The sequence below is a fragment of the Lolium rigidum genome, chromosome 4 (genome assembly GCF_022539505.1).
Source record: "Lolium rigidum isolate FL_2022 chromosome 4, APGP_CSIRO_Lrig_0.1, whole genome shotgun sequence".
NCBI lineage: Eukaryota > Viridiplantae > Streptophyta > Magnoliopsida > Poales > Poaceae > Lolium > Lolium rigidum.
In genome coordinates this window covers 28,554,781-28,576,781 of record NC_061511.1, presented here as the reverse complement: position 1 = coordinate 28,576,781, position 22,001 = coordinate 28,554,781, and the positions used below count along the sequence as shown (strand labels likewise).

General features: G+C 44.7%; 1 non-coding gene across 1 annotated transcript; it reads left to right on the top strand.

Annotated features, from left to right (window-relative positions):
- The first annotated feature begins 17,310 nt into the window (after positions 1-17,310).
- TRNAK-CUU lies at positions 17,311-17,383 on the top strand. Its single transcript has one exon. It is a non-coding gene; the product is annotated as a tRNA-Lys (tRNA).
- Positions 17,384-22,001: the final 4,618 nt, after the last annotated feature.

The following is a 22,001-nucleotide window of genomic DNA, read 5'->3' as shown; positions in this document are numbered from 1 at the left end:
GGACTGTCCCCAAACCAAGTCTAGTGTGCCAGACTGCCAGTAATATGGCACACATGACTAAGTTTGAGGGCAGCACCCTGTCTTCCGTTGTGCCATAGTTGAATCATTGGCCAATGCACTAGACAAACAAAATGAGGCCTCATAAATGGGATCACACGGCAGACAAAGGGACTGTCCGTTCGTGACAAGCTAGTAGGCACTCTTGTTTGGGTTGGCTCATTCCCCCGGAAAACGAATATTAAGAAGATAGATACCATTCCGTCGATACTAGATTCATTCTTTCCGCGAGGGCCTCTGCTTCTCTCTGTTCGGTGGGAGAGTATGGTAGTTGTCCTTCAGCATCTCTCTCAGGCTCAATGCCATTGCTCGATATGATGCGAAAGTAAATTCTATACCAACGGCATCGTATAACAAAACAATAGCTCTTGTCTAGGGAAATGCAAACTAAGTCTAGTGTGCAAGAAATATGGCACACATGACTAAGTTTGAGGGCAGCACCCTGCCTTTCGTTGTGTCATAGTTAAATCATTGGCTATTGAACAACTGAAGAAGTACAAACATGGAAAGCAATGTAGCATAGGCCTCATACAATGAGCACAAATGGAGGAGATGTTTGATCTGAACCAATGGCATGGTGATGTTCGGTCATGCCATAGGTTCTGATCAATCATCACCTCACACTATGATTACCAGTTACAATCATCGGCCTAGTTCAATCAGAAACTACACAATCTACAACAAACTACCGCGACTCATTCCGCACAGCAATCTCAACATGCTAAACCCCAGCACAAAAAAAAATCTTCCCCTCTTTGCATGCACAGTAAGATCTGCAGTTTCGGCAATCCAAAGCCCGATATAGGAAGGACTACCGCAATTCGATACTAGAGTAATAGATCTAAGCAAATCGAGACCGTGAAAAGCAAGAACTGGACAAGAACATCAAGAAATGGGGACGAACACCTTGCAAACGTCAATCCGGCCGCTATCCTAACGGAAACCCTAGCAGATCTAATGTGCATGTCGACGGAAATGCCTGAGATTGGCATGTTCTGCCAGAACGAGTACGAAGGTGAGAAGGAAATGTCGTTACCACCATTGTTCTGGCCGAGGACAAGCTCGAGGCCGCAGGCGAATTCGAGATGCCGATGAAGACTGCGGAGCAGATTGTGGCCGATGTCGCGGTGCTGCTCGCCGATGTCTCCTCCTCCGGTACCGGTGCTCCTCCGTGCGACGGTGCGGCGGATTGGTCGGCGGGAGGGGAACCGTCGGGTGATGTGACAGTTTGGGGAGGTCGCGAGTGAGAGGAAGGCGAGGGAGCGGTGAGCCTAATTATGGCGCGTGTTCCCGAAGGGACGCGGTGTGTCTGCCTCCCTTCTCCACGCGTGCAGGCTTATGGCCGCAACGGGCCTGGCCCTGGAGAAACTGCCATTCCGGGCGTTCCTCCAGGGCCTGTCCCGGTGGTGCTTTAAAGCCCAGTTCATGCAAGAACGCAGCAGGCTGCAGGCATCCAAACGGATTGAAATTTGTTGGGCCGATGCGAGCCAAGGTCCATACAGACTGCCAAAATGCCGCAAAACTCCCCTGCTCGTCAGCTCACCAAAGCCGCGAGATCCAGAAGTGATGAGAGGATATCTCTCGTACAATTACACGGACTTACACCCACAACTTTTGAGCTGAACCTGTTAAAGTATTAGTAATGCGAATTAAATGACCGTGCGGATTTTTTTTTTAACAGGGTCGGTCCAGAAGGACCCAGAAGCTCGATTAACTAAAAGCGGTGGAGTTACCACTTACATCACAGACCACAAGAAAATCATAAATTACAACAAAGTCTTCACATTTTGCAGTAGGGACCCTAGATCTAAAACTGAGTGTGCAATCAGGTCCAGCTCCATCTCCACCGCATCGCTGCATCACATCACAGCCAAGAACGCCATCGCCGGGGACATTACCACTTGGGACGGAGCTCCGGGAGCCTACTGTGATGGAGCTATGAGACCTCCGCTTTGGCACGACAGCCTGGAGGTAGAAGAATACCTGCAACCACCGGTCGGAAGAAACGGTCGCCGGTGACAGAGGGTGGAGGGGTCGCCCTTCGACCATCAGAGATAGCAGCCAAGACGGAGCTGCTGTGGATGCCCTCCCAAACGAAGATTCATAGTTTCCCTGGCGCTGACCCGCCATCGAGCAGCCAAGGATTGCAAACCCACTTCCCTCAACGTCACCATGACGAGAGGGGAGAAGTTTGAATCTTTGACCAACGAAGGTGAGCCCGCACATCAAACGAACCTGGACCTTATTGAAGGAGTTCCTGAGCTCTCTCATCACCTCCATCTGCTCCCACCATGGGAGAATCGCTGGAAAGCAGAGAAGAACCAAACAGAGCCGGGACCATGGATTGGTCCAAGAAACCCAGCTCCAAACTCCAGATGCAGACCTTATTTGGAGAGATGCATGACCTCCTATTCCCCACCTGCACCTTGGCTCGCCACCAAGTAGATATAGTGAAGAAAAGGAGATCCATGGCGTGGCAGATCTGGTCGCCTGAATCTACCAACCTACTCTCAGACTCCATATAGGTAAACTCTGGAAAGAAACTACACCTGAAACTACTACCGGCACCATCCCTTCGCCATCTCCGCGCGGCTACGCCGGCAAGAGAAGCTACGGTCCGGCCCGGGGAGCAAGAGGAAGAGACCAGAAAGAGAGAGCTTCGAGAGAGACCCGGGGGAAAGAAAGAAAGAGCCCCTCGACCAGACCGAAATGCATACTCGTGCGGGGTTGCTATGGGTTGTGAACTTTCTTATCCCTCACCTCATTGTGCTTTGTAGTTAGGTAACTCTGACAACGCCCTCCATTGCATGTCGTAGTCATCCTACTCTAACAATACTAGATTAGGGGTGCGCCAACTCTAACAATACTAGATTAGGGGGGCCTTAACGCACGATCTCATGAAGCTCATACCGATATTTATTTTGTATAAGGATGATAAAAATAAGAGTCAATATGATAATACACTTCTTATATGTTGCTAGAATGAAATTTGAATAAAGAGCAACAAAATCTTATATACATAGGGAAATAGGGAAATGTTCTATGAAGAGTAAATAGAAGTAAGGTATGGACAAAGGAACCTTGGCCATAATAGGTACTCGCACGGTGGGCATTCGGGTTTACCCGAAATTTCGGGTCGGGTAATTCGGGCTTTTAAAATTTCGGGTTTCTAAAACTAACATCCGATATTTGTCTGGGAAAAGAGAAGCCCAAAATTTCGGGTACCCGATATTTTGGGTACGTGTTCGGGTAATTCCCGAATGCCCCGAATTAGGTGGAGCGTGTGAGTGGCCGGGGACCTTTTTTTTTTTGAGAGAAAAGCTAAGCTTTATTAGGGCATTTCACCCAACACAAGACCAGCAAGTGGCGCCGGTACTTCGTACTCCCAGAGCAGTGCTCTGTTTACATCACAAGACCATCCAATTCTCGCTAGTTCATGGGCTGGTCTGTTAAACTCACGTTTACACGCCACAACATCACAAAAGGAAAAATTGGTTCTAATTTGGAACTTGAGTTCATCAAGTATTAGAGCTTGCGCGGACGCATCGGCCTCCATTCTGTTTAGAGCCAACATCAACAGTTGTGAATCTGTCTCCATGACAACATGGATGACTCCCAACTGTTCGGCCAACCGTAATGCTTGCACTGCGCAGCCTGCCGCCTCAGCCTGGAACGCATCATGTTCTCGCTGCGCCCGCGGTAGCAGCCAGAACTTCTCCTCGATAGTCCCGTGCAATGACTCCCCAACCTGCATGTGAATGGCCTGGAGTGAAGGCGCCATCTATATTGAATTTCAAAACATCATGGTCTGGTGGCTTCCAGGAAGATTGGATTTGAGGCTTCTGTAAGGACTTCTTCCCGAGAACCTCCATGTACTCAAGTGCACAACAACGAGCTTGGTGTGCAATGGCATCAGCAGTGAGGATTTTCTCTCCCTCCCCGAGTTTGTTTCGGTTGCTCCACCAAGACCACCAGAACGTTAAAATTTGCACGCGCGTCTCCATGGGACATCTCCATATAATGTCTAGTGCATGATCAATGGAGGTCGAGCCTGCAAGCTCTCGCCTCATGTCCTCCATCCCCAAACTTCTCCAAGCTTCCTTAACGTATCTGCACTTGACAAAGAGATGGGCACCCTCCTCTACACAGCTGTTGCAAAACAAGCAATTCATATTATCTAGTTTGACACCACGTTTCACCAGGTTTGGCCGAAGAGCTAGGGAATTGTGTGACAATCTCCAAATGAACATTTTGATTTTCGGCGGGCATGTAAGCTTCCAAATACGACGCCAACGTTCATCACCCCCTCCATCAAGGTTTCCCATGACCGTACTACTAGCTGACCTACCACCATTCTGCTCAGCCTCCCCAAGTTGGACTTGCAGTTTATATGCTTGCTTTACCGAGTGCATCCCTTTACTGTCAAAATGCCAAGCAATAAAGTCATCTACATCAGCACGAACGGGCATATTTAGGATCAGACCCGCATCATCATCACTGAAGGTGTCTTTGACCAATTGCTCATCCCAAGTACCGGTTACTGGATCAATTAGATCAGCCACTTTCTCTAGTAGATTGCCATTTCGAGGAGTAGATATCTTTCTATCCCAAGCCTTCAGAATCCAGTGGTCATTCCAAATATTAACTGATTCACCATTTCCAATACGCCAAATGTACCCATTCTTAATCAGGTCAACACCATGGAGTATACTCCTCCAAGCATAAGAAATGCCATCAACCGGTGTGGCAGCTAGGATATCTCCGCCAGGATAGTACTTAGCACGAAGGATCTGTGCACATAAACTATCAGGCTGCTGCAAGAGTCGCCAAGCTTGTCTTGACAGCATTGCGATGTTAAAATTATGGATATCCCTGAATCCAAGCCCTCCCATTGACTTTGGCTTTGTTAAAGTTTGCCAGCCAATCCAATGGATCTTGTTGCTTTTATCTTGATGACTCCACCAAAACCTCCCGATCATGCTACTAAGCTCATCACAGAAACCCTTTGTCAAGTAGAAACATGACATGGCATACGTCGGTATCGCCTGAGCTACAGCCTTGATCAATACTTCTTTCCCGGCCTTAGACAAAAGCTTCTCTATCCATCCTTGGATGCGTGCCCAGATTTTGTCCTTCAAATATTCAAAAGCCTTCTTCTTTGAGCGGCCTACATACACCGGTAGTCCAAGATACTTTTCATTCCAAGCATCGCTATGAATTTCAAGAGCTGCCTTGACCGAGGCCTTTTGAAGCTGGTTCGAATTCTTGCTGAACATTATAGCCGACTTCTCGGCGTTTATGCATTGTCCAGAACAATTCTCATACAGGTCAAGAGCCTTTCGAAGTGCCACTGCCTCATCCACTGTTGCTTTTATCAAGAACACCGAATCATCAGCAAAGAAAAGGTGTGTTACAGGTGGTGCTGCTGGGCAAATCTTCACGCCACTTATCCTACCATTTATTTCTGCATCTTGTAAGAGAGTCGATAGTCCCTCCGCGCAAATTACAAACAGGTAAGGGGAAAGAGGATCCCCTTGCCTTATACCCCGTGTAGGTGTGAATTGTTCCGTGAAGTCACCATTGACCTTGATTTGATACTTGACAGTCGTCACACACTTCATAATCAGCTGCACCCACGCACTACAGAAACCCATTTTTTCATCATTGCTTCCAAAAAGCTCCATTCCACCCTATCATATGCTTTGCTCATGTCCGCCTTCACTGCCGCAAAACACTCTTTACCACTTCTCTTATTCATGAGGTAATGTGAGAGTTCATACGCGATTAGGACATTATCCGTGATCAACCTCCCCGGAACAAAAGCACTTTGGTTTCCCGAGATAACATGAGGAAGGATTAGCTTCAACCGTGTAGCAAGAACTTTTGATACAATCTTGTAGAGAACATTGCACAAGCTGATGGGCCTAAGATCCTTAATGCGACTAGGTTTCTTCACCTTTGGGATCAGTACCACAAAAGTATCATTCCACCCTTCAGGTAATGGACCTCCATTGAGAACATGTAGCACTTCATCCACAATCTTATCCCCCATTAGATGCCAATATTTCTTGTATACAAGTGATTGCATACCATCTGGACCCGGTGCTTTCAAATTACCAATACTATCCAGTGCCACCTTGACTTCATTACGCGTGAAATCCGCCATAAGATGGTTATTCATATCAGCAGAAACACGGGGCACCACCTTGTCAATTAATTCATCAAGGCGATCACCGGCATTAGAGGTGAAAAACTCCTGAAAATAAGAGAGAATATATTGAGTTAGATCTCTCCCCGCTGCCACTACTGACCCATCCTCCCGCTTCAACTCCTTCACCATATTATTTTTCTTCCGTGACGTTGCAGCTGCATGGAAATAACGTGTGTTCCGGTCTCCATCTCGCAGCCACCATGCATGGGCACGTTGCCTCCATTTTGTGTTGTTCATCTCTTCAAGCAACTCCAGGCGACATCTAAGTCGCGTCTCCTCTGACACTTTATCTTGTGATATTGGCAACCTCATGCACTTGTCGAGCTCCTTCTTCGCTAATTTAATTCTTTTCCCCAAGTCACCAATCACACTCTCATCCCAAGACTGCAAGTTGGAGGCAACCAATTTCAGGGCAGCGAAACATTTGGTGCCCCTTTGTCCCACCCTTCCTTCCAAGCCCTTTCTATAACTTCATCACACCCGTCCTCTTGTAACCAGCGTGCCTCGAACCTGAAAAAGCCCTTGATGAACTTAGGTTGTGCCCCTTCCTCCTCCTCCAAGTGCACAATCACCGGACGGTGATCAGAGTGGTAATAATCCCCATGCACCACTCTGAAGTTTGGAAACATAGCACACCATTCGCTAGACGCCGTGGCCCGGTCCAACCGCTCACATATATATGTCCTTGCATCTTTGCTGTGATTTCTCCACGTATAAATATCTCCCTCAAAGCCTAGGTCTGCCAACTCACATGTTTGCAAAGCATGTCGGAAATTATCCATACAAATTTGGGGTCGAGCCACCCCTCCTGCCTTCTCGGAGTTGGACAAGATCTCGTTGAAGTCCCCGAAACATAGCCAAGGCCTTCCATCTTGATGCTGTTGTTTTAGAGTTCTCATCATGCGCCAAGTCTCAGGCTTCCTATCCCCTTGTGACTCGCCATACACACCTGTCAATCTCCACACCGTACCATCTTCTCTTGTGATATCCACATCAATATGTCTCCTGCCAATTGATCTTAGAGACATATTCACACTCCTCTTCCAAAACAACGCAACACCTCTGCTCCTCCCCTCGGGATTCTTCACACACATGTGAGGAAGCTCGAGCATCCACCTAAATTTCTCCATCTCCTTCTCGTGAAGTTTCGTTTCAGCGAGAAAGAGCACATCCGGGTCCACCTCTCTCTTGAAGGACAAGAGGCCACGAACTGCCGGGCCGTTCCCGAGCCCCCGGCAGTTCAAACCTGCAACAATCATTGTTCCCGGCGGGGCTGCTCCTGCAACCCGGCCGATATGCTTGTAGAGATTACTTCCCACTGATGTATCTTGCAAACACCACCTATTTTCCATTTTGGCTTGTTACCTTTGTTGATCTCCTTCTGAAGAACACATACCAGTTTAGTGTCAATGCAAATGGCCCCTACATTATCGCAGAAAGGGCGGCGCCATTGCCGGCGTGGCACCTCTAGGCAGGCAGAAGCATCTTGTATCACCTCGGTCGTCCGAGGTCGCACATCCTCTGGTTCACCATCTTTGCTGATATCAACAGCCACATATTGCAGATTGTTGAATACGGTAGCGACATTACACAGCAAGTCCTGATTCATTGGCTTAGCCACCTGATCTTCAACGCTGTAGTGTATGCCAATGAAAGAATCCAGTAGGGGCGGGAGGAAACGGCCATCCGCTGGCTGAAAGATGTCTATGTTCTTCACTACACATGCCCACTTCAGAGTACCAAACAAGCTAGTGCGATTGACCTGCACTGCAAAGATAAAAAGAACCCAACTGATCCATTGCAAATGCAGAGTTTCGTGTACCTTCCGAAAGGTTGGTTTTTCAGCTTTCACCGCTGTACCAAGAGCAGGAGCAGCTAATTCTTCCATCACGCGGCCGGCAGATCGTGGTTCACAGGCCACAAACACCATCTCCGCTTCTTTCTCCAAAACGACACCAACGATCATCACATCCTCACCTGGCTCGACGACCCTTCTAATTTCCTCGGACCTCCTGAACTCTGCGTCTTCCAATGGGAGGGCCACGATTGGGGCAAGCAACACGCCCCCATCATGGACCTGAGACGACCGAGCGGGCGAAGAAACAGACGTGATTCCCCCAGTCGGGGGAAATTCCTTGCAGCGAGCCTCCAGGCCGCTGGTGTCGAGGAAGGCCGCTACCTTCGCCCGCAACACCTGCAGACTCCGCGACGGATTCCGCGAGTTGCGGACAATTTGCCGCGTCCGGGCCTTCAAACCTTCCAGCTCCTCCGATACCACACCGAGACAGCCGGCCTCCATAACGGGAAGACAGGAGGTCCCCCGAGTTCGGAGTCGTCACCGGTACCGTCTCCGGCCTACGCCGCCGCCGCCAGGTCGCCCTGGAGCGCCGCCCCAGACAGACAGACACGAAGCCCAACCGACGTGACTCGGCCTGGGCGCACGTTGATGGAAATGGTAGATTGGTAGGGCATGAGTGGCCGGGGACCTGGCGTGTGGGCGGCGCTGTGCGTGAGCATGTTTAATTTTTTTTGAGAATTCTGTGCGTGAGCATGTGGCGGCTGGGAGTTGGGCCGTTGGGGACGATGGAGTTTGGGTCTGGGGTGTGGGACGCAACTGCACAGCAAACCTACTAGGTTACGTTTGTGGGCTGGGCTGTTTGGGATTTCCATCTATTTTTTTACTGGGCTTTTTATTAATTCGGGCTAATCGGGCAATTCAGGTGTCAAAACTTGTAACCCGAATTTCTGTACTACTAAAATTCGGGTTTCCAAATCTGCTACCCGAAAATGCACTCGGGTTTTTCGGGTTCGGGCTATTCTGGTTCGGGGCCGGGTAATTCGGCTTCGGGGTTCGGGTTTCGGGTTTTATGCCCACCGTGACTCTCACCACCAAAAAGATTCAAAGAAAAGAGAATAAGCGTGAACAATTTCGCTATCAAGTGCGAAAAAGAGTGGAGCCTCACAACCATATTTGCATTAGCTGTTCTGACCTACTACCTCCACTCTAAAATTATATTATTTTTAAAAAGTTAAACTATGTCAAATTTAACTAAGTTTTAACCAAAAATCATTAACTCCAAAATACAAAATCAATATCATCAAATAGATAATAAAATATATTTTCATATGATATCTATAAAATATTATATTTATTGATTGATAATTTTTTCTAAAAGTTTGATCAAACTTTATTTTGTTTGCATTTTCAAAAAAAAGGCTGAAGCTTTGAAATAGAGATAGTATTTTTTTTCTTCGGCAACTTGCATGCAAGGTGCATGGCTCTTTTAGGAAAAGGCTTCGCTTCATCCGGAGGCTGCGCTTAATGCGTATCCTGTATTTGGTGGGCCACATTCTTATCTTCTCCTTTTCTTTTTTCTCTTCGTCAACACACAGGGATCCCCTATTGAACGCTTTAAGCGGGATAGATGGTCCGCTCCGCGCACCTGTCTTACGAAGGAGAGGCTTAAATGGGCTCGGCCCAATTTAGCGTACCGTTTGGGGGAGTTTACTTGGTTCAGCTGTTTCGGGAGTTGACTGTTTGGGCTGTTTCGCATCTTGTCTATTTCGTTGACTGTTTATCCCGTTTTGGATCGTTTCGAGCAGCAATGGATATAGATGATGTGCGCCGCCTCTATCAAAAGCCCCGTCTTGTGGCGAGCACCACTGCCGCCATAGTGCACCAAATCCACCCAAACCAGTCTCGTTCGATCCACCCCACCTTCCTCTTACTCAACTACATCAGAAACTCGCCTAGCGCTACCCAGATCCGTCGCGGCGCACACTTTAATATCCGTGCAGAAATGCCTCTACAGGAAAATTGATGTGGTTTTCTTCAGTTCGTAGTATCGCTTTTCAGTTTTAGAAGTTACACAACCAGATGGTTTTCTAAATGATCTAAAAATTCACTTTTTCAAATTCAATTCATACAAAATTTATATCCAAATTGTTCAGAAAAACATGATCTAATCAACCATGAAATTTGTTTCAACTTTTGAACAACTAAAATTTGTTCACTTTTCAAATCTGAATTTTAATTGCTAAATGTAACCAAATCTGAATTTTAATTGCTAAATTTTTCATCGTCGAAAAACAAATTTCGAGGATGAACGGATTTCCGAGGATTTGATATAGGAAACCGTTTCATCCTTTAACGAAAATTGCAAAATTGAAAGGTTTTCTTCTTTAAAACAAATTTCAACAAAAATAAACGGGTTTCACACGTTTTGCTACATGAATAGATATTTTTTATGTCACAACAAATGCAAAAAAAAACATGAACGGTTAAACCCTAAACCCTAAGGAGAGGCTTAAATGGGCTCGGCCCAATTTAGCGTACCGTTTGGGGGAGTTTACTTGGTTCAGCTGTTTCGGGAGTTAACTGTTTAGGCTGTTTCGCATCTTGTCTATTTCGTTGACTGTTTATCCCGTTTTGGATCGTTTCGAGCAGCAATGGATATAGATGATGTGCGCCGCCTCTATCAAAAGCCCCGTCTTGTGGCGAGCACCACTGCCGCCATAGTGCACCAAATCCACCCAAACCAGTGTCGTTCGATCCACCCCACCTTCCTCTTACTCAACTACATCAGAAACTCGCCTAGCGCTACCCAGATCCGTCGCGGCGCACACTTTAATATCCGTGCAGAAATGCCTCTACAGGAAAATTGATGTGGTTTTCTTCAGTTCGTAGTATCGCTTTTCAGTTTTAGAAGTTACACAACCAGATGGTTTTCTAAATGATCTAAAAATTCACTTTTTCAAATTCAATTCATACAAAATTTATATCCAAATTGTTCAGAAAAACATGATCTAATCAACCATGAAATTTGTTTCAACTTTTGAACAACTAAAATTTGTTCACTTTTCAAATCTGAATTTTAATTGCTAAATGTAACCAAATCTGAATTTTAATTGCTAAATTTTTCATCGCCGAAAAACAAATTTCGAGGATGAACGGATTTCCGAGGATTTGATATAGGAAACCGTTTCATCCTTTAACGAAAATTGCAAAATTGAAAGGTTTTCTTCTTTAAAACAAATTTCAACAAAAATAAACGGGTTTCACACGTTTTGCTACATGAATAGATATTTTTTATGTCACAAAAAATGCAAAAAAAAACATGAACGGTTTCCTCCTTTAAACAATTTTCGGCGATGAAAAAGAAATTTCGAGGATGAACGGAATTATGAACCATGAACATTCATACTACATGAACGAAATTCAACTATAAAAATAGTTTCCTCCTTGAACATTCCTATTACATGAACGAATTACACCTATCAACGGTTTCCACTTTTGAACAAATATTTGAAAAAATCAAAACATGAATGGTTTTCTTCTTTAAAACTAAAATCAACAGATGGAATGGATTTCACGGGGTGTTGGTTACATGAACAGATATAGATGATGAACAAAAATTGCAAAAAAAAAACATGAACCATTTCCTACTTGAAAAACAAATTAGGGGATGAACGGATTTCCGAGTATATGATATACGAAACGGTTATCTTCTTTAAAACAAATTTACGAGTATATGATATACGAAACGGTTTCCACTTTTGAACAAAATCTTGAAAATAGCAAAACATGAATGGTTTTCTTCTTTAAAACGAAAATCAACAGGTGGAATGGATTTCACGGGGTGTTGGTTACATGAAAAAATATAAATGATGAAAAAAAATTGCAAAAAAACATGAACGATTTCCTAGTTCAAAAAACAAATTAGGGCGATGAACGGATTTCCGAGCATATGATATAGGAAACCGTTTCATCCTTTAACAAAAAATTGCAAAAATGAAAAGTTTTCTTCCTTAAAACAAATTTTAAAAAAATGAATAGGTTTCACAGGTTTTGATACATGAACAGATATTTGTGATGACAGAAAAAATGCAAAAAAACATGAATGGTTTCCTCCTTTAAACAATTTTCGGCGATGAAAAAGAAATTTCGAGGATGAACGGAATTATGAACCATGAACATTCATACTACATGAACGAAATTCAACTATAAAAACAGTTTCCTCCTTGAACATTCCTATTACATGAACGAATTACACCTATCAACGGTTTCCACTTTTGAACAAATATTTGAAAAAATCAAAACATGAATGGTTTTCTTCTTTAAAACTAAAATCAACAGATGGAATGGATTTCACGGGGTGTTGGTTACATGAACAGATATAGATGATGAACAAAAATTGCAAAAAAAACATGAACGATTTCCTACTTGAAAAACAAATTAGGGGATGAACGAATTTCCGAGTATATGATATACGAAACGGTTATCTTCTTTAAAACAAATTTCCGAGTATATGATATACGAAACGGTTTCCACTTTTGAACGAAAATTTGAAAATAGCAAAACATGAATGGTTTTCTTCTTTAAAACGAAAATCAACAGGTGGAATGGATTTCACGGGGTGTTGGTTACATGAAAAAATATAAATGATGAAAAAAAATTGCAAAAAAAACATGAATGTTGTTTTTTAAAACAAATTTTAAAAAAATGAATAGGTTTCACAGGTTTTGATACATGAACAGATATTTGTGATGAAAGAAAAAATGCAAAAAAACATGAATGGTTTCCTCCTTTAAACAATTTTCAGTGATGAAAAAGGAATTTCGAGGATGAACGGATTTTTGAACCTTGAACATTCCTACTACATGAACGAAATTCAACTATATTACATGAACGAATTTCACCTATGAACGGTTTCCACTTTGGAACAAAAATTGGAAATTGCAAAACATGAATGGTTTTATTCTTTAGAAACAAAAATCCACATATATCGACGGATTTCGCGGGGGTTTTCGTTACATGAACAGATATAAATGATGAACAAAAATTGCAAAAAAAACCATGAACGATTTCCTACTTAAAAAACAAATTAGGGGGATGAACGGATTTCCGAGGATTTGATATACGAAACGGTGATCTTCTTTAAAACAGATTTCCGAGGATTTGATGAACGGATTTTTGAACCTTGAACATTCCTTTTACATCAACGAAAATCAACTACAAAAAACGGTTTCCTCCTTGAATATTGCTATTACATGAACGAATTTCACCTATGAACAGTTTCCACTTTGGAACAAAAATTGAAAATTGCAAAACATGAACGGTTTCCTCCTTTAAACAATTTTCGGTGATGAAAAAGGAATTTCGAGGATGAACAGATTTTTGGACCTTGAACATTCCTACTACATGAATGAAATTCAACTATATTACATGAACGAATTTCACCTATGAACGGTTTCCACTTTGGAACAAAAATTGAAAATTGCAAAACATGAATAGTTTTATTCTTTAGAAACAAAAATCAACATATATGGACGGATTTCACGGGGGTTTTGGTTACATGAACGGATAAATGATGAACAAAAAATTGCAAAAAAAAAACAATGAACGATTTCCAACTTAAAAAACAAATTAGGGGGATGAAAGGATTTCCGAGGATTTGATATACGAAACGGTGATCTTCTTTAAAACAAATTTCCGAGGATTTGATGAACCTTGAACATTCCTTTTACATCAACAAAAATCACCTACAAAAAAGGGTTTCCTCCTTGAACTTTGCTATTACATGAACGAATTTCACCTATGAACAGTTTCCACTTTGGAACAAAAATTGAAAATCGTAAAACATGAACGGTTTTCTCCTTTAAACAATTTTCAGTGATGAAAAAGGAATTTCGAGGATGAACAGATTTTTGAACCTTGAACATTTCTACTACATGAATGAAATTCAACTATATTACATGAACGAATTTCACCTATGAACGGTTTCCACTTTCGAACAAAAATTAAAAATTGCAAAACATGAATGGTTTTATTCTTTAGAAACAAAAATCAACATATATGGACGGATTTCACGGGGGTTTTGGTTACATGAACGGATAAATGATGAACAAAAATTGCAAAAAAAAAAACCATGAACGATTTTATAATTAAAAAACAAATTAGGGGGATGAACGGATTTCCGAGGATTTGATATACGAACGGTTCTTCTTTAAAACAAATTTTTGAGGATTTGATGAACGGATTTAAACTGGTCGGTATAGTTTGAACTCATGAACATTTTTTTTATTCGGGGAAGAAACTTATTTAGCCTTTGATTTTTTCATAATATAAATTTATTCAAACAATGATTTTTGAATTAATAAACTAAATATATAAATAAAAAGGAAAAGGGAGAATAGAGGAGAGAGTAGAGAAGAAAATAATACATATGAAAATAGGAAAATAGAAAAAAATATAAAAAAATAGAAAAAACAAGAAAATGTTCAATTTTAAAATGTTTAAATTAAAAAAAAGTTCAAACTAGAAAGATGTTCTCATTTAGAAAAGATTTAAATTAACAAAAAAAAATTGGGAAGTGTTCAAATTTGAAAGTTGTTCAGTTACTAAAAACGTTCGATTTTAAAAATGTTCAAATTTGAAATTTGTTTAAATTTTAAAAATTGTTCAGATTTTCAAGTTGCTTATATCAGAAAAAGGATAGTACAGAAAAAAAGACGAAAGATCAAAAAAAAAAACTGAATAGAAAAGGAAACCGGATAAGAACCAGGAAAGTAGGAAAGATATGACAATGCGGAACGCACGAAAACCACAAGATAGCAAACCATCGCTAGTAATGGGCCGGCCCAACAAATCCGCCCCTGTGCGGCGCGCCGGATAGAGCCCGCATTGAGCGATGAATAGGAATTGGGCAACACACATGACGGGATCCCAGGGAAAAGCACCGAGCGCGGCCACACGCAGCGCCGTCGTTGTACATTTGTACCCCACGCAGCTCCGGCGCCCGACCTCTTCTTCCACATAGACGGTAGCGCTGACCTCTGCTTCCACGTCGCCGGAAGCTCCCGCTCCACCTCCACCTCGCAGGCCTTCGCCAGACCTCCACTGCGCCGCCCTATGCCCCAGGGGCGCCGCCGCAGACCTCCATTGAAGCGACATGTGCCGCGCTCCAAGGTGCCAGCCTCTTCACTTCCCATGTCACTTGCGAGGAATACGACGCAGAGGACATCGTCTACTGCTACTGCAAGCCAGTACCCGGCAACCTGCGGCGTCCTTCGCTCTCCAGTCTTGTGTCCATCGGCGCTCCTCCGCCATTTTTGGGGGTGTTGTTGCAAGTGGCGGAGCTGCAAATCGCATCCCCGATGGCTGCAACGGACGATATGCGAAGCTAAAAATGTATACAGTTGGTGCTCCATGTATGATGTGTCGGAGAAGCAAGCTAAGTTGCAAAGTCCTCCACGAGATGGTACCAATGGAGTGCCGAGATGCTACCAGCAGTGACAACAAATTATTCAAGCTAGTGGTCTCGAGCATGGACATTGCGCTGCAACCGCCAATCACCGTAGCTTCAAGCAGCATGCGCCGAAGCTACGGAGGTTCACTATCGATGTTGTAAGCTTAGGGGGTCGGGGGGGGGGGCGTTGGGGAGTGGTGGGAAGCGGCGGAGCTGCAAAGGTTGGGTCGCCTTGCTACGTGCGGTCAGCGGTGAAGCCGCAAACCTAGCTCCCTCGGCGCCCCGCCGTCGCCCGAGATGGAGGCCATGGGTGTTGCGACTGCGATGGCGGGTGCTGCCACGTGAGACGGCTGGTGCTTCAAGGCAACACCGATTGCTCCGCCCGCCGGCAACGGAGGTGCTTCCCATGGTGTCGGGCGATGCTTTCAATGGAGTCAGGTGATGCTGCCATTGGCGACGATGGTTGCAGCGACCAGCGGTGGATGTGCTGCAAGGCGGGCCGACGGGCGGTGCTGCAAGGCAGGCCAGCAGATGCTACCACCGCGAGGGCGAATGCTGCTACCGGCAGCGGATGTGCTGCAAGCCGGGCCGGCGGCGACAATGATACAAGGTGGGACAATGGATGTTGCCACTGGCGACTGCGTATGCTACCACCAACGAGGGCGAATGCTGCAACCGACGGTAGCGGAGCTTCATGCCGGTACTGCAAGCCGGAGTGATGGTGCTTCCATAGGTAGGCGGGGGCGCTACCACCGGGTGGAGGCGGTGCTAGAAGGAGAGAGTGCCAATGATGCAAGCCTGCAAGGACGGGTGGTGGTGCTACCACCAGAGTTGAGGCGTCTCCGACGAGGTTGCTCTTGGGGGGGGGGGGGCTGCCACAATGGAGGAAGAAGCGGGGCTTCATGGGGTCTGGCCATGGCTGCTAGGATGATGACTCTATTTTGCGAGCGCCAGGGGCTATAACTGGTTGCTGCTAGTGCTACCAACGGCCGACGGTACTGCAAATTGTGGCTGCGTGTGCTACCAACTCTGGCCGTGTGTGCTACCAACATCGACGACGGGGTTGCAAATGGTGTATGTGTGTGCTATCATTGGCGGCTGGTGGTGCTACAAACAGCGATTATCAGTGCTGCAAGGAATAAGTGGTGGTGTTGCCATTGGTAGGCATCTTTCCTATAAAGGAAGTGTCTGGCAAAGTATCGTGCTACGGTAAAGTATGGTGCTACCCTTTCTGAAAATAAAAGGTGCAAGGCTGAAAAGTTCTTTTGGATCATGGGACCAGTGCTCTTGGTATATTAAAAAATTATAAAATTATATTTATATATTTCAAAAAATTATGTAACAAAATTCTAAAAGTAGCTAAAGATGTATTCCACTAACGTATAAAATCTCAATTACAAATATTTCGTTTTCTGAGCTACACAAAAATGACAAAGTCTGAATATTGTATTCCACTAACGTATAAAATCTCAATTACAAATATTTCGTTTTCTGAGCTACACAAAAATGACAAAGTCTGAATATTTTTGGAGATTTAAATCACTATACTCAGATCCACATATTTGTTATTTTTGTGCAGCCCAAAATACACATTATTTTCAGTTGAAAATTTACATGTTTGTGGGATACAATACTGACTACATCATGATTTATTTTCAGATTTTTCTGAAGTTTAGAAATATGATTTTTAATTACTTTTCTTCAAAGGGATCACTGGTGGTCTTGTGCACCAAATCTCTGTTCTGAATTTGGTGGACTAGTTTATTTCTTCAAACGGTTCAAAATAAATCAATAGCCCGTCTAGCTCAGTTGGTAGAGCGCAAGGCTCTTAACCTTGTGGTCGTGGGTTCGAGCCCCACGGTGGGCGTTTTCTGCTTCTGATTTTTTGTGCCTCCTACGAGTACACGCGACGCGAGGGCCATCTCTGGATGGCTGAATGTACTGTACGTGTGACATCTGAGCTGAATTCGCCGATTTGTCCACCTTGTCAAAGAGCTCTGGTGTCATTTTAGCTCTGCTATAGCAAGTTAATTCCGACTTTTCCTCAGGAACTGCCGTCGGCAGCTATGTTCTTCTCGCGAGATCAACACACACGTCCCGTCCCACATCTTTTTTTTTCTGGGACAGATATAAAAGCTTTGACTCTCTATTAACTAATAAGAAGATAGTTGTTTTTTAGGGTCGCCGCTGCTTGGTGACACTATTGGGGAACGTTCTTTTTCAGCCGCGTCCCCCAAACAAGGTCTCAAAACAATTAAGTAGTACATAAATAAAAGTTTCTATTCAATTTTGATTATACTAGCACGAATGCCCGTGCGTTGCACCGGATGCAAATAAGAAATAATTTTTAATTTAAAAACGACACCATAATAGAATTTTGCTCCAAAATTGATTGACCCGTGTAGAATAATTTTATTTTTCTAGCACATGAACTTGGAGTTGACACAACATCAAATATGTCTCAAAGGTTAACCATAATGTGTAAGTTAACCTAAGTTATGCTAAATTCATAGAAAATTCCTTAGAAATCAATGAATTTGTTTGTCCAAACTCGCCGTCAGGAGCTTGAGCTAGCAAAGCGGCGAGCGGACGTCCCCTTGCGCCCGAGGATGAAACGCCAGAGGGCTTCTCCCTTCGCGCCCCTCGCGTGCTGGAGGGCGTTGCCATGCCGCGGATTACTCATGTGATGGAAATTTAATACTAAGTTACCAACATTTATTATAGATCGGAGGAGTATTCAAAATAATTTAAATATGTTTTTCTTTGATGTACTAATTGTTTCAGGTGTATGGCAAACCTCGAGGCATAAACGTGGATCGCCATCCGGCCTAATTTGCAAATTTGACTTAAAATTGGACAATTTCAGGATAAGCAATTTGCAATTTTGACTTAAAATTGGACAATTTCAAGATAATCACCTTTTCCTTTCTCATCACCAAGTCCTTAATCTAATCGTGTTTCTATCTCAAATTTTTTTTTTGACGAAGTACTGCCATTTTGCGATTGAGAAGAGCACTGGCCATTATGTGGTGTTTCGTCCCACACACGCACGCTCCTGCAGGTTGGTGGTCGCTAGCCAGGCCGACGAGTCTAGGCCCAGCCGGCGCTGGTCGATTTCTTCGCTCGAGGCCGTCATCTCTCCTCTTTTAACTCTGCACGCCTCTCCTTCGCATCTGAGCGCCCCTCAGCTGCTCCTTCTTCCTCCGAGCAGGTCTTATCCCCCGCCGGCCGGCCGAGAGTTCCTCTTCCTCCGCCCTCTCTAAATCTCGGTAGTCCACGGATGCTCCTTCCTCCGTTCAGATCCCGTCCACGACCGGCGAGCGTATAAATCTTCGGCCGTCCTCCCGTGCTGCGCTCTGATCTCTGTTTCGGGCCGGGCCAAGTTAATTTCTTCCTCATGATTACACATCTTAGACCAAAGGATGATACTGCGGCTTGTTGTTCTTGAGGAGGCTTGCTGATTAAACAAAATGCCCGTATATAAACCAGCTGGTCTCGGTTTAACTTAGCGAGGTGGTATTATTTTGGATACAAAATATTTTTTCGCTTGTATATTCGCAGGCACAAAGCTCGATCTGCACATCGCGGCCCGGTCGATTTGACTTGGGAAGCCTGCAATCCACGTTCGGCCATAATATCTGGCGGGGCTGGGCCAAGGTTGATGGGGCCCATCTGGGCTTCTCCTGTCTTTTAATAGAACGAGGGCACGATGGACCGGAGCAGGCCGTGAAGGGCGCCAGTGACGGGAGTGTGAGGTGTTCTCCTCCCGATAAGCTGGTACAACAAACCGTTTCGATGACTTACCGGTGGCAGTGTTTGTAATTTGCACTGAAACTTGGGGGCAATGCCAAAACGGACGAAAAAAGTGGGGAGAAACCTTACTTCCTTTATTAGTAGGTAAAGATTATACAATTTTAAATGAAAACTAGCATTTGATCCCCTACCCTACTCACCTTCCTTCGGGGTGCTCGATCGCCCTAACGTCGCATCCCTCCCTCTTGTACTTCTCCACCGCCACCGTCGTGCACCGCCTCTCCCTCCGGAGCACAGCAAAAAGAGCTCGGCGTTCCATCACATCCTCGAGGAGTTGCTTTCGCTAGTCCGTAAAGAAGCGGCGATCGACCTCCTCTATCGGTGCCCGTTGGATAGAGACGTCGACGTCGTGGCGCCACTGCTCCTCGTTGGCTTCCTCGCAGGAATGGGTGTCGTCCTCGGTCTTCTTGAGTGACTCGTAGGACGTGAAGATGGCCCTCGGCTCCGCCACCTTCTCCGCCGGGTTAGGCCTGTCTTTGCTCTAGTCAAAGTCGTCGCGACTCCTCTCCTCCTCCGCGGCCGATGTATGCCCCCCACCTTCGTTGATGCTCTGTGTCGAATGTCGCGTCGGTTGTGTCCCGCTCCGCGCCAGCCATCAACTGCGCATTCTGCGCCGCGAGCTCCAGGTCCTCCTAGATGTTGTTTTCGTCCTCGTCGACGTAGTCGAGAACTCAAAGATGTCGTCTGAGGGAGGTGGAGGTGCCTCGCCGCCACTGTTGCAGCTCAACATTTCGTAGGTGGTGACTAGGCGACGAGGCATGATGTCGTGGAGTCGGAGGGATGGCGAGCGAAGGCGGCCGGGACGAGGCGCGGCGCCGACGAGGTGTCCCGCCTGCTCCGTCTTGGCAACCATCATCACCACTAAGGCAAAACTGCAACCATCGGTTCGTGCCACTGACAAGGCTACCCCGCCACTCGCGTCTAGAGCCCCCGCAACGTCCCCTGTGTAGCGAAGATAGGTCCGAGGTGCTGCACAACATATTGGGCAGCGCCAGATGGAAGAAGGGCTTGGGGCGTGGCTGAGAACAGTCAAATCGTCCGACGCGTCCCAAATTCTTTTGAAAACATTTTAGGGGACGCGACTGAAGATATTCTTAGACCAATAAACACATCCACCACAAAAGGACTGCAAAGTGCAAACCCCTAACACGTGGAGCACAACGTAAGAAACCCCATCGGTGGACTCCAGCTTAGAGAAGGACACGTTAGCGCCTCCCTATTAACATCACCCTTCATGCCTTTGCACTTGCTAGATTTCTTATTGCGGATTCCAGACTAAGGGTGAGCGTCATCCTTTTTGCATTTGTCCCTCGATCTCTTCTCTATCAACAAATCATTCTCCTTCAAGAGACATCGAATTGTTTTTCTGGATTTGGTAGAATCCAAATTAATTAGGAATTCATAAAGCTTGACGGAGAATGTGACCCCGAGGTTAGACTTGGGTACGCCAGCAACAACATTGTCATCACCCACATGAACATCATCACCCGCATGAACCGTCTTCAGATGCTCCGAGGATGGTGGCCAAACCCGCCCCTCACACATCCTATGTAACTTAGGCATGAACTTCAACACATGAGTCACAACCATAGCAGTGGGATCGCACGTAGAGGCAGCCAGAGAAGTGGCTTAGCACGAGGGGAGAAGGGGCCATAGAGATCGGCAACCCTCAGAACTGTGAAGTCACCATTGGGCTAGGAGACAACACAATAGGGTTCGACGCCACAACAAATGCAAGAGATAGCCTCTCTACAGCAACCTATGCCCGCTTTCGAAAGCTCTCAACCCGGGACAACCATCCGTGCATGGAAACGGCGGTAAATGGAAAGTATGCACACATTCTCAACAATAAGCTAGTTTCCTCTAACAATAGTAGTTCCTCCGGTCTTGTATACAAGCCACAAACCCATATACTAGGTACCAAAAAAACAAAGCCAAGTGATAAATATCACGATTATTAATGTGAAAATTCTCTTGTGTTTTGGGATAATTAAACATATTACATGTGGTGATTATTTCTCTATGCTGCATGCGATGTTCGCATTAATGAGACCCATTCTACGAGGTAAAAAACTAATTAATTTTTTCTCAATTAGTGGTCTTGTATAGATGAAAAATATAATTTTGATACGGGCTTTGTATTGAAGAACATAGGGGGTATGTACTATTTCAATAATAAGTACAAGCCATGCATAATTGAACCCAATTTTCCGGAAACTCAATTCGGGCTCCTGACTGCATATGCTCTCTCTACCAAAAAACATATTTTGAAGTGTTGAATTTTTTAGAAAAAAATTGTTACATGTACATCTTAACAATATATGTGTGTTCGTTAAGTTTCGCGAAAACCCGATAATTTTTATGGTCTATGTAAAAAATAGAGAGAGAAAAATCATGTGAAAAGCCTTATTTTTAGCACAATATTTTACACACGGTACATGATAAGTCGATTTTTCATGAAACGGCTTTGTGAGCGCATAGGACATGAAGATGTATGTGCAAATATTTTTTTCAAATTTCCTAACATTTCAAATATATCTAAGATGCATTTCAAAATAAAGGGAGCATATGTGCTCTCTCATGTGCCAAAACATCACTCTCCCAATTTGCAAGAAACATTTTGCCAAGGACTGAATTTCAGAAGTTTCTATAATCATACTTACCTAATTATG